Source organism: Pezoporus flaviventris, unplaced genomic scaffold, assembly GCF_033815535.1.
Source record: "Pezoporus flaviventris isolate CSIRO_AGI_PZ_B2104156 unplaced genomic scaffold, CSIRO_AGI_Pfla_v1 ptg000002l, whole genome shotgun sequence".
Lineage (NCBI taxonomy): Eukaryota > Metazoa > Chordata > Aves > Psittaciformes > Psittacidae > Pezoporus > Pezoporus flaviventris.
In genome coordinates this window covers 34,936,037-34,948,636 of record NW_026892550.1, presented here as the reverse complement: position 1 = coordinate 34,948,636, position 12,600 = coordinate 34,936,037, and the positions used below count along the sequence as shown (strand labels likewise).

Below are 12,600 nucleotides of genomic sequence, written 5' to 3'. Positions count from 1 at the left end.
AAATGTTCCTTATGCTTGCCTGAGATCATGGACACCACTCAAACTTAAAGAGAACATTAATGTAGGAAATTCAGCATCAGTAAGTGGTAAAAACTGCAATTCTATATTATAGATAATATCTCTGCAGTATTGTCTAATAGTTCAGAGAGCTTACAGAGACGGTGAATGACAAACAGCCCTTTCCCATGCACATTCTTTATATCCATACTAATGAGCCCTCAGTCCTTCCCATGGGCACTTCTAGCTTTTTTTTTCCCCAAAATTAAATCCTGAATCTGTCATATCTTTGAAGTGCTCCCTAGGCCACTGCGCTACTATGCCACACAGAAGTAACATAGGGGCTCTCCTTTCTATCTCCCAGGAGGATTATATTTACTTATTCTCTTGCCATGTTCCCTACACATCAAATTAATCTTTATATTTGCCATTAAAAATACAAGAATATTATAAAACTAAATGCATTATTAATACTTCACATAATACACTTTTTATCAAAGCCATAATCACTCATTCTTCACAGATACTACACACGAGTAATACAATTATATACCTGTGCTAATTTGCTGTTTTCACTCTTTTCCCCTCTTCCTTACGATCAGCTTCCTTCAGAGGTAGGGGTTCCCATCGTTATGTCAATATTTTCCAACATAAAACACTGGGTTTATTTTCTATTTTTTCAAAATCAATTATTAAGCATGACATTGGCTATGCATGGTTTCCCTCTAGGCTGTAATCTTAAAAGTTACAGCCAAAAACTCTCCCACTATTGCAAAGAGTGAAGTCAAAGTAAGATACATTAATTTGCCCTCAGGGTTGGGAAACCTAGCAAGCTTTTCTTTGAACCACTTTAGGACGTCTTAGGCTTCACAGGAGGGACTTGAAAATGGCAACTAGATGTGTGTAGTCTCAGAGATGTGTTACTTGAAGTATTTCCCAAAATTCCCTCAGATTTGGTCCAGCAAATCTGTGGCACACGCACACACACACACACACACTGTGGAGATTTATTGTGTCTGTGAAACAAATGCCGTCAGGAGTTCAGTCCATGTCAGTTGGAGCACAGGACAGCTTCTCCTGCACTTCTGCAAAATGGGATATCAGAAGAATTATCCTGTACTCACTGCGTCATGTGCAAAGCCTATGGTGCTCTGTTGAGGAGGGAGTATCTGCTGGTTTACCAAATCCTCACCATGATTTCAAATTCTTGGTAATTCTCTAAGAATTTGCACAGCTCTGTCTGCTGTCCTTGACTGCAGGACACAAAAAGCTTCCAGTTTTCCCTCCCCAGGATCATCTGTTTTGCATCTGCCACTGACTACAGGATGCAGTCTTCCAGTACCTAAACGGGGACTGCAGGAAAGCTGGAGAGGGACTTTTTACAAGGGCATGCAGGGATATGACAAGGGGGATAATGGCTTTAAGCTGAAAGAGCGTAGATTTAGATTAGACATGAGAAAGAAATTCTTTACTAAGAATGGCAAAACATTGGAAAAGGTTGCCTAGAGAAAATGTGAATGACCCATCCCTGGAAGTGTTCACTGTCAGGGTGGATGGGGCCTTGAACAACCTGTTCTAGTGGAGGGTGTCTCTGCCCATGGAAGGGGGACCAGAATTAAATGGTCTTTAAGGTCCCTTCCAACCCAAACCTTTCTGTGATTCTATGATTCTCAACACATCCTTAAATACAAATCAGCGGGAGATAATGATTTCACAATTTTTGTCTCCATGGAAGTTTTCCAAATAAAATTTAGCATCTATGTCCACAGGAGCACTTTAGAAGGGAAAAAAGCACTATTTCAGCTTTCGCTCCACTTCTCAAACTACATCTGAAAGGGAAAAATCAGACTTTACTCTATGCTCTCACTGTTAGGCAGTCAGGTATCCCTTGCCTCCCCTACACAAGCCTGAACTCTCTTCATAGTTACCAGGAAAACTCGCAGCAGATCCCAGTCCAGTGCCAGTTATTTCCATGAGAAATAGTGCAAAATACTTTCAACAGTACAAATGCTTCCTAACACTGTGCTGCATTTCTCAAAGCCAAAGACTGAGGGCAGTAAATATGAAAGAATTCACTGTAGTACAAAAAAGGAACATTTTAGGATTGATTGCACATGCTGCACTCAGCTTTTGGCAAGTATCACCAAAGGGCAGCTTTAGCACTGGACTATGCTTAAGTTACTGCTCAAAGCAAAGCAATGCTTTTATAAAAATTAATGTGACCATCCTACGCAGAACTGTCAGGTAGCTAGTGATAGAGGGCTAAGAGTTCATGGGAACTTTTCTCCCAGAAGCAGACACAGCATTTTCTGTCTCTCTTCTGTTGTTGCCCTGGGGAAATGGTGAAGTCCTCAAGGCTTCCACTCTGGCTATAAACTCAGTGCCAAGGCCGCCCCCAACAGCTTTGCAGATCCAGCGTGACTGTTACAGAAACGCCTTCTAGCTGAAAAGTGCTTCTCTTTTTTTCTGTGCTCAGCCTCTTGCTTTGATAGCAAATAGTAGAAGTACCATGCAGATACCATACCACATCCCGGCTAAGATGGAGACCATCCTGTCTTAACAACTCCCTTTCTACACTCCCAATCCACCTATTTACCTCATTTGCCAGCCACTGGCAATTCCAACAGCTATTCACCCTCCCACTCCATGTAAATCCATACAGCCCTGACAGTCTCTGACACATCAGACGTACCTCACTATCCAGCTGCTGCAAATGCAGGTCTTCACTGAGCAGATATAATGACCTAACATTATACGCTTTGCCTCTACCAACCCACTGCATTTTACATCACCTCTAGACACAAAGCCTCCAACTACATATTCTGAACAGACCAGTTATTACCTGCTCTAGAAGCCAGAAAACACAGGATTCATGTGAAAGGAACAGCTAAAGGACAGTTCTCACCCAAGCAGCAGCTGCAGTGGGGTCACAAGCCTGTTATAGCAAAATAATTAACTCTATAAGACTACATTAACTGCTATGAGCTATAAAACAGGAAAAACAGGCCCATATGCCTCTTAGAATAGTTTGGGGTCTTTTTGTTTGGTTGTTGGGGGGGGGGGGGAGGGGGATTGGGGGGGGGGGAAGCAAGGTGGTGTTAAAGGTTTTTCTATTCTTTCACCTGTTTTTTGATTCCTGAACCTATAGAATAAATCCACTTCACATTTTCAACGTTTCATTAATTTCTGACATTAAGATTGATATTTTCATTGAATCCCTATTACTCAGTCCTCAGAAATTTTGAAAATGTGAGCAGACTTGAGATACATTTCCAGGCAGCAGACACCCTATATACTGCATAGCTGCTCTAAATTCCCTCATGGTTAAAATCCTCTTCACTCTTCTGTTGTTCTTTTGTTCTCCAGTGGTAATGAATAACGGTAATCACTTATTTCTTCCAGACTAGTTCACCCCCAGATCTACTTGGCTTTCCTGAACAGTGAAGCATGAGAAAGCTGCAATCACTTTCCATTTTCTTCTCTCCTAATTTCACTTGGCAAGGAATACCAACATACAACTGCACTCTACCCATGCTGCTAGCACAGGAAGCCTTATTGGTCTGTTTTATATCATGACTCCGAAATGCTGTGGCCGAATGCTTGTTCCAAAACAAAGGCAGATATTCAACAAAATGCATTTTTTCCTCAAATTATTTTCTTGAAGCTCTATTCTCCATCATTTATAGCACTCAGTTTTTCCACAGTACTGAGAAAACTGTTCTGTGAAATGGTATACACACTGCTTTTATGGCAACTACAATACAGTTATATTCAGAAAGTACAATAGTTATTGCACAGCTAGTACAACCTGCCACATGCAGTACCCCAAGAGTGCAAGCTCACGTTACATTCATCTTCTGAGTACCTTTTACTACTACTTCACCTGCCTCTACTCAAGACTCAGAAAAGCATTTTTCATGACTAAACCAATCTGTGCATTATACACTGCCACTTCCAGAAATATATCTGTCTCCCAGGAATAGCAGTCATAGCCAAACAGTTTTCTATGCATGTGAAAATATAAAGAAAGCACTACACTTATGTATTTAAAAAAAATAAATAAATAAACCCAGGACAAACCTTCCCAAGAAAATGTCAGGAGATCAGATAGAATTTTGAAAAGAATAAACTTTTCCATTTTTTTTTAATTAATAAATGCAATTTCCCAGGCTTGTATCAAATTTGAAAAAAATTAATTCAAAGTTTTCTTTTGATTACTACTTGCCTGAAAAAGTTGAAATAATTTCAAATATGTGACTTTCACTTTCCTTCTTGTCCCATACCCTTCACAAACACTCACCCCATTCCTAGCAGAATCAAGTACTCAGTTGTACAACATATCAGAATACTGACCTAAAAAAGCCATTGTAACCTGTGGTATGAAAACTCTTTTGGCTGTTTTAAAGAAACTTTTACATTGTCTCTATCTTCTTAAGATGTTAAATATATAGCCATAAATTGTATTGGTTTGAGGGTTTTTTTTTTAAAGATTGCTGACTTCGTAGAGCTAAAACTTGTTTTACAGGAAAAGAGTCGCAATAAAGAAAAAAATCACCCCAAATACCAGTAAAATATTCCTTTTTGAATGTTGAATGCAACATATGAAATATAACTGGTTGCTGAATAACATGTCATTCCTGAAAGTCATCTAGCGTGACCTGATAACTTACATGTGGTTCCACTGTTTGTGAGCAATGAACCATTCCAAGTTCCACTTAAATGAACCAAAGCAATGACACCTTTTTGCTTGCTGTCGGTAATCTATCTTTGAGTCACAGGAACTTCTTAGCTTTTTCTGAGTACATACAGGATGTAAACAAGCCTGATCCTTCTGCAGTCACCATGGTACTAATTCAAAGAGTTCATCAAAAAGTGATCGGATCAAATGTCAGATAATCAGTCCAAGCAGTGACTAATGCACTGACATAGTATGCAGTGTAGTATAATATAGTACAAATACTCTACATTTGATATTAGATTGTAATAAAAACTGAGCCATTCAGGGTTTTGGGGCGATGTTTTTGGTTTTTTTTTCTGCTTGTCATGCAAGGAAACAAATGATTATGGTCTAAATAAAAAAAAAATAAAATAAGAATTAAAAAGCAAAGAAAATTTGCACTCTTAACACTGCAGTAGGAGAGAAATTCCAATTCCTTTGCTGAAGGTCTGGGGAATTCACTTCCCACAGATACTCTTTGAGACAAATAACAGCCTCAGAAACAAAGCCATACAGCTGCTGTGTACAGCTATACATCGCCCCTGAGATGCACCTTTTAAAAGTATTTTTTTCTCCAAAGCATGGTGGAATAATAAGAGTTGTGACAGGACTCACATATACAATATGAAAACCACATTTCTTCAGCAATGTAACACATGGGTCAGTGTTTCAATGGACTGACTTCTTAGCATTTTCATTAATCCCCAGCAAGCTTACACCACTATTATAATTCTTGACTTGAAGCTGAAGACAAAGTTCCACCCACATTTCCTCGACCAATGTATTAGACAGCCTAACTTCAGATACCTTCATGTCTTACACTTTGTCTGTCTCAGTTGTAATAAATCCTTTTTTACTTTTATATTTAGGGAAGTTTTTAATAGTTGACATTGCTTTTGGTCATTCTAATCTTGACATTTGTTGTCTGCAGTCAGACCCCAAGGAAGGCAGAACTACTCTTCATTGTTATTTTCACATTAGTGGCAAAAGCTCAGTACATCATGTTCTTTGACACAAAACCTAAAATATCAAAAGCTTAGGGCTACTCTTTTTACCACAGAAAAAGGAAAAAAACAAAACCAAATCACAACCACCAAACACAAAACAAAACAAAAACAAAAACCCCTCAGCATTTCAAGTTATTTGGAAGCATGCAAGGGAATATGAGGATAGGGCATATGCATGCTGAAAGTCTCACCAGCACTGCCAGAGCCTTCACATAACCCATATCCTACTGATAGAACACATTATATATGTAATTTGAAGAATAACTTTATCACTGAATTCATGAAGACCAGAAATTTGCTTTTGTAATTCAGCTACTGAGATTTTGTTCCTACCACGTTATTTCAGGAGCTGCTATCTTAGAGGACTTCAAACTTGCAAGGAAATGAGGGGTATTCAGAAGGCTGCCTATTTCAACAATTAATCTAAGCATACATCTTGTTAGCAAAGAGTGTGAAAGAAAGATCTATAAACAACATTCAAACAAGATAGCTTAAGTAGCAAAAATAAATCTACCTGTGTGTGCAGAACTCAACACAGTATACTCTTTCCACTAAGACAAATTAGTTTGCAGTGGTCCTTACAGTTCTGGGTAGAGGCTGGGTAGAGTGTGACATGATGGGACTACTTCCCATGCACTATTGGGAAAGACACTGAGAGCCTCTTTTTGGGTGGACAGTACACCAAATGTATTCAGGGAGGGCAGATACGTCTAAGAAACAGTCTTATGAGTATATTTCTATTAAGAGTTAGGTTTTCTAATCTTATTCTATTCCTCAACTTTAAATTTTCTTTGTATTTGGGTTCCATTCCATCATGTGTTGTTAGTAGAAAGTCCATGTTTTCTGCTACCAAAGACAGAACAAATTTTTTCATCATTTCATTACAGTCACCTTCCCAAAATAAAATGTCCAATCATCTGAAGAAAATGCTTTTTTTAAAAAAAAAACAAACAAGCAAGCAAACGCAGGCCAATTTATCACTGTTGTGTATCACTTCTGTAAAATGAGTAAAATAAGACAGTGATCCCTAGTAGAATCATATCTGTCCTGAACTTTGCATGTCACAGTTCTATTATTACTAAGAAATCCAGTTCTTTTGAAGGGGCTGAATTTAACAACTGTCTGAACTGTTCCTTCCTTTGGCATACTGCACAGACATCCACCATATGTATATCACAGCATTCCGCCTTAGATTATGTCACTGCTAAAAATCAAAGGTCTGTCACTCTTCATTTTAACAACACATATGCCGTATGCATAATGATTTCAACTCCTTTAGTTTTGCTCATTTAAATAAAATATTTGGTTAGAAACTAAAATGGGACAGACAAGATACTTCAATCACCTTGCATTCCATCTTTAATAGCAAAAAACACTTACTGGCTGCAATTATTTTTTCTATTTATTTACTTATTCCCAAACCAGTAAGTATTCCCTTAGTATCTCTCTTTCTTTAGTATCTAGAGGCCTCAATTATGATGAGATTTCCACTGGAGAAATGTAAAGACTAGAAACTTACTAAAGCAATAAAGATGGGTGGAAGACATGAAAGCTTATGCATGTCCTGTATGGATTTTCTCAGATGGGAAAGAAAGACACAGTGACTAAATGATACAGATAATCAATTTCAGATCTTTGGTATCTCAGTCCAGAATCTTAAATGATGTCCTAATAATTTTCACAAAACATTATTTCTAAGCCAGTATCTTATAAATTACTGGTTAAAAGAAAAGCTTTTTTTTTTAAATCCAACAATACAACTTCTGAACCTTCATTATTTCATAATAATTTCATTCATTAGAATTACCAAGCATGATGTAAATTATTGCTATGACACATTTCCTTTTTTAGCTGTGTACTCTTACAGAAAATACATATATTAGGCAAAGGTCCAACATTTGTACCTACTGAAGCTTCTTGTTTCTGGAACTACTTGGGAAGGTCTTTGATGGGATCTTTGATTTGTTGGGTTTATTTGTTGAAAGGCAATTCTTGATATTTGGTAAAGTTATTACAGTAAAGCAGTTGCATTTATAATCATCGGTTTATCCAAGAAAGTGTACTGCCTCATGAAGCCAGGAATGGTATATGTTCATTAATAAAATTATTCCGTATCTCCCACAGGTTTGCTTCACTCAAATGAACATTTTTATGCTTCTGTTTCATGAGTTTCATGAGTTTCACAAACTAAAAACTGTACTGCTTTCTTTAACTGGTAAAACAGATTAAGATGAGCTGGGAGAGCTCACTAAAATGAATATAATCTCATGAATTTTGGCTGCTTATTCCAGCTCTCATTTACAAGAAGTGAGAAGGTCTCCCAAGTATATACTGGACACTAATGATCCAACTGCTTACTTTCATTACACATTACAGTTACAGCTGCAAATATTCTTGCTATCTACCCACCTTATTACCTCATATATAACAAACAACTAAATAAAAGCACATTGTTCTCTCAGGAATGCAGCAGAATGTTTACTTTTCTTCTTTTTTTTTCCATATCCTTTTGATATTTTCTTGAAAATCCCTATAATTGTATGATTTTTGAAGTTTGTTTTCTCTCATATCTAAATAGAAACCTCTGAAATATCACAGTATTGTTGCTTACCTAACACCAACATCAGATGTAAAGTTGTAAGGCAGCAATTGGAAAACTTTGCCAGAGCTTAGCTGTATAAAAGATACTACAAAGATTGTAAACTTAATACAAAATCATTAAAATATACAGCATTCCAAATCTTCTCTGTCTTGATAACATATTATGTCTTTGAATTGGACAAAATTAGACTCATCATTTAGCTTTCTGATTGCAAAGAAATATTCAGATAAACTAAATCTGCTGTGGTTCTCAGTGCACTAACTATGAAAAAGGTGGCCCCATCAGGAAGAAAAGTTTACTATAAACTAGGGAGAAGGAAAATAAAGAGCAATTAAGCAGAATGATGCTCTGGGGTAAAACTGAGCTGATAAACTTTGAACCAATGTCAGGAGCAGAGAGCCTATTAGGGTATGTCGTTGGTATTCTGGCCCACAGGATGCTTTCTCTTTCTGCAGAGAAACAGGGTGGATTTCATTCATTTTGAAGCTGTGCAGTTCACCAACATGGAAATACAAGAGTGGAAGGGAACTAATAAGCCAAAAGGCAGTATTTCACTAGCTGATAGCTCGGAAGAAATGAAAGCAGAGCTGAGAGCGACAAAATAAACAAGGGCTCCCTGATACTGAGAAACTGATGCCGTTGCATTTTAAGTTCTTTTTCTTTTATATTTGTCCTTAAATAAGAATAGAAAGAGAATAAATAATATTTTCAAATTTAAAGAAACTGTGCCAAGTTGTTATATTTTTCCAGTATGAAAAACCGCTCCAGAGCTACAGATCGTTAAGAGTTATGGTTATTACTACTTTGAATATTCACACTTATTTTTTAAATTCTCTGCACTGCTAATAAAGACAACCTGCTGAATGCAGATGGAAACTGTGTAACTGAGATACGTAGCACTTATTACAACGTTGCCATTGAGGATGTAAAGACTTAACTGATGCCAGCTCTACATACATATTAGATAAACAGCTTGATGAGATGCCTTTAAAAAATTTCTAAAACATCAGAGATAGAGCAGATATTTATCCCCTACATACACATAAAAGCCCAATTCTACCTTGAATACCTCAGATTTACAATAGCTTTGTTGGAATGTACAAGAAACATGGGACTGAATAACAAAAATGTGGGTACTTTATTAGCTATAGGTATAAAATTGTACACCGACATATTTGTCAAGTATTATGTCATAGAGAAACCTAGTTTCAGTTTTAAAGCAAACGATTGCATATTCTGCAATAAGAGCAGCATGAATTAGTCATTTCCATTAAAACTATGAAGCAGAATTGCCTAGCAACCAAGAAAATTAATTCAGAGATTAAAATAAACACTGTGACAATGACAGAGCAACTCCTGTTCTATCCCAGCAACCATAAAGACACTTAGAAAAGAGGATAGTGTTTCCTTAATATTTCTTAACAAAGGAAAAACAAACAATTTCATAAAATGAGTCATAATGGACAAAGAATAAAAACAGTCAAAGCAATTGCATAAAGCAAACACAAATAATTGCCCTCTTTTTTCATAGCATGATTAAAATGAAAAACATCAGAAGTTTTTTCATATTCTGACAATAGTGAACAAATTGTTGTGGAAGTTTCTACCATGTGTACCCACTCACAAAGAGCAAATTTGTTTCACTGCATTTATTCCATGCAATCATTCCATATTAGCAGCTTGATTTCTTACAGAATTTATGATCTTGCTTACCTGAAAAAATTCTGCAGTGCTATTACCCAGTACTACCCCAGTCAAATTACCCCTAATCACACTTCTGTGGGGAAGCTTTTCATTTATACAGTTTATCACACTGAGATTGTTATGGGATAAAAACACTACAGATTAAGGACAGTAAGTATGACTGCAGTAATTTAGTTTAATGACTGATACTCTTATATTGCTTGTTACATCTGGGCCATTGTGTAATTCATTGTCCCTGAAGGACTATGAAAATCTTAGTAAAATCATCCCTTTAGAAATAAAACAACCACATTCTGTAACATTGAAGTCTACTGACTTGTCAGGATGTTAGAGGAATGCTTACAGACCAGTGATTCCTGAGTAGTGGTACTTTCAGACTTCTAGTAACAGACAGTTCATGTTTCCAGCTTGAGGTACAGAGCTTGTATGCACTCAAAAAAAGATCAGGAATTATGAGAGGATGAACCACCAAAGGAGAAAAGCGAGATCCCAGAGGCTATCACAAGATTTAGCAACTGCAGCAGCTGCATAAAATCTGGTTGAGTCTCCATTAAAAGATAATAATAAAAATAAAACAATATGAGAAATAAATCAAGACAGACAAGTAGGAATAACTGTTCTTTAGAAGGTAATTCCTCTGGCATGGACATAACTGTACTGTTCAATCAGCAAACAAAAGTGTATCTCAGCTCTGGCTGAGTATAACATTCACAAAACACACCCACCCTAGCTATAGGCATTTTAAAGTCTTGAAATCTGCACATTCCAATGACATTTAAGAAAGGCAGAGGAGCATGAACTAGGTTTTAGAAGTTAATGCTGTCAATAAATTTGTAATAAAGTCCATGTTTTCATCTTCCAGAAGGGGATGAGACAGGTAATAATAGAGAGTATCTGATGGAAGCACAGACAATACAGATGGTATGGACATGCGTAACAGATCACAATGAAGAAATTGTTAACATTAAAGTCCCCCATGTGCAAACACATCCATAAAGCCGAAAAAAGACCCCAGATGCCCATAACAGGTTCCCTTGCGTCTTAAATATTTGATGACTGTACCAGATGGAGAGGGGTAAAAAAAAAAAAGCCTTGTGTGACCCATTACAATAAACACAGCTGACGTAAAAGACTTACTGACCACTAGGTAATAATTACTCCTACGTTTTCACTAGTGAACAGTCTTCATAAATCTAGAATAATTTTGAAAGATGACATATTTGGAAAATAGTAGACTCCATAAGCTGTTGAACAGCTGAAATAAATTTATATTTTATGGCCTTTGTGCCACATGCTTTGGATGTTTTGTAGTATTCATTTCTTAGTAAACTCAGGATAGTCACAGTGATAATCACCTTTTTTGATTAATTTCGTCTGCATGATAGAATGGCATTATAAAACTAGAAGATAGTCCTGCCAACTCTACAGATAGCTGACAACACTATCTTTTTTCCCCTTTAGGATTTTAAAGAGCACCATTTATAGGGCAAAAATCTCAGAAAGAAACACCCATTTTCTATGTTCACACTAGATACTGTTAGAGTCCAGAACCTTGTAATAACAGAAAGTCTTGTAATAGAACCCCAGTTCCAGAAGATTTATCAAATATCTACTCCATCCCACAAAGCACAGGCAACTAACACACTGCTTCAGACTTACATTAAAAGACCAAAAGTCTCAAATATAGTTCATTACAAAAGGACAAGGAGAAGTCCAGTGTTAGCCCTTGCACTTGCAGCACAAATTTAACAAAATCAGACTCCCAGAGAACCTTAGAAAGCAGACCATGACCATGTTGCAGAGAAAAGGTAACAAGGTCACTAGTAGCCAACCTTGGGGAAAATTCCATCTGCACAGCAAATTTTATGGTCAGCTTGGCTAAAGAGTTTGAAAAAGACACACTAACAAAATATTTCAATACCCCTAGAAGGTCCAGTATAACCTGCCCAAGAGTGAATCCAAATTCTAGTAATTCAAAGTAACAATACAAACAAAAACCCTTAAAAAATAAAACACCTAGAAAAGAATAATATTTCTTGGAACCTGTTAACAGCCACAAGATACCTGAAAGCATATTAATATACCATAATACCATGCAAAACAAAACAAAACCAACCAAAGAAGAAACAAAATAAAACCCCAAACAACAAAATCACCAAAACAAACAGCTGATTAAAAAAGAACTCCGTTCAACTTTCCTTCCAGTCTCCTCTCAGTTCCTATTGAATTGCATTGAATTGCATTGTCATATCCCCTCACAGATTTCCTGCCAAAACCTGACAGCTACATGCAAATTACTCTATGGCATTGTTAGGTCTTAATCTAAAAAAATGTGCATGTGCTTACTTTTTGCTTATGTGAATACCTGGTGTAAAACCAGTGGGATTGCTCACAGTGCATAACATCAAAGATGTTATAAGTCTTTGCAGGATGAGAGCCTTGGCCACTGTTTTTTTTCAGATTCTGAAGTTACTTACATGTACAGTTTTGAAGCATTACATTCCCCTAAAATCAAGGGCAACCTATGCATTTACAAGCAAATCCTGCTCATTTCTACAGCACTGGTGTGAATA

General features: G+C 36.8%; 1 protein-coding gene across 1 annotated transcript in view; it reads right to left on the bottom strand.

Moving 5' to 3' along the window:
* The window catches only part of GPM6A (glycoprotein M6A), a 117,213-nt gene that overhangs the window by 92,406 nt on the left and 12,207 nt on the right, over nucleotides 1-12,600 (bottom strand). The gene's annotated exons all lie outside the window — the stretch shown is intronic.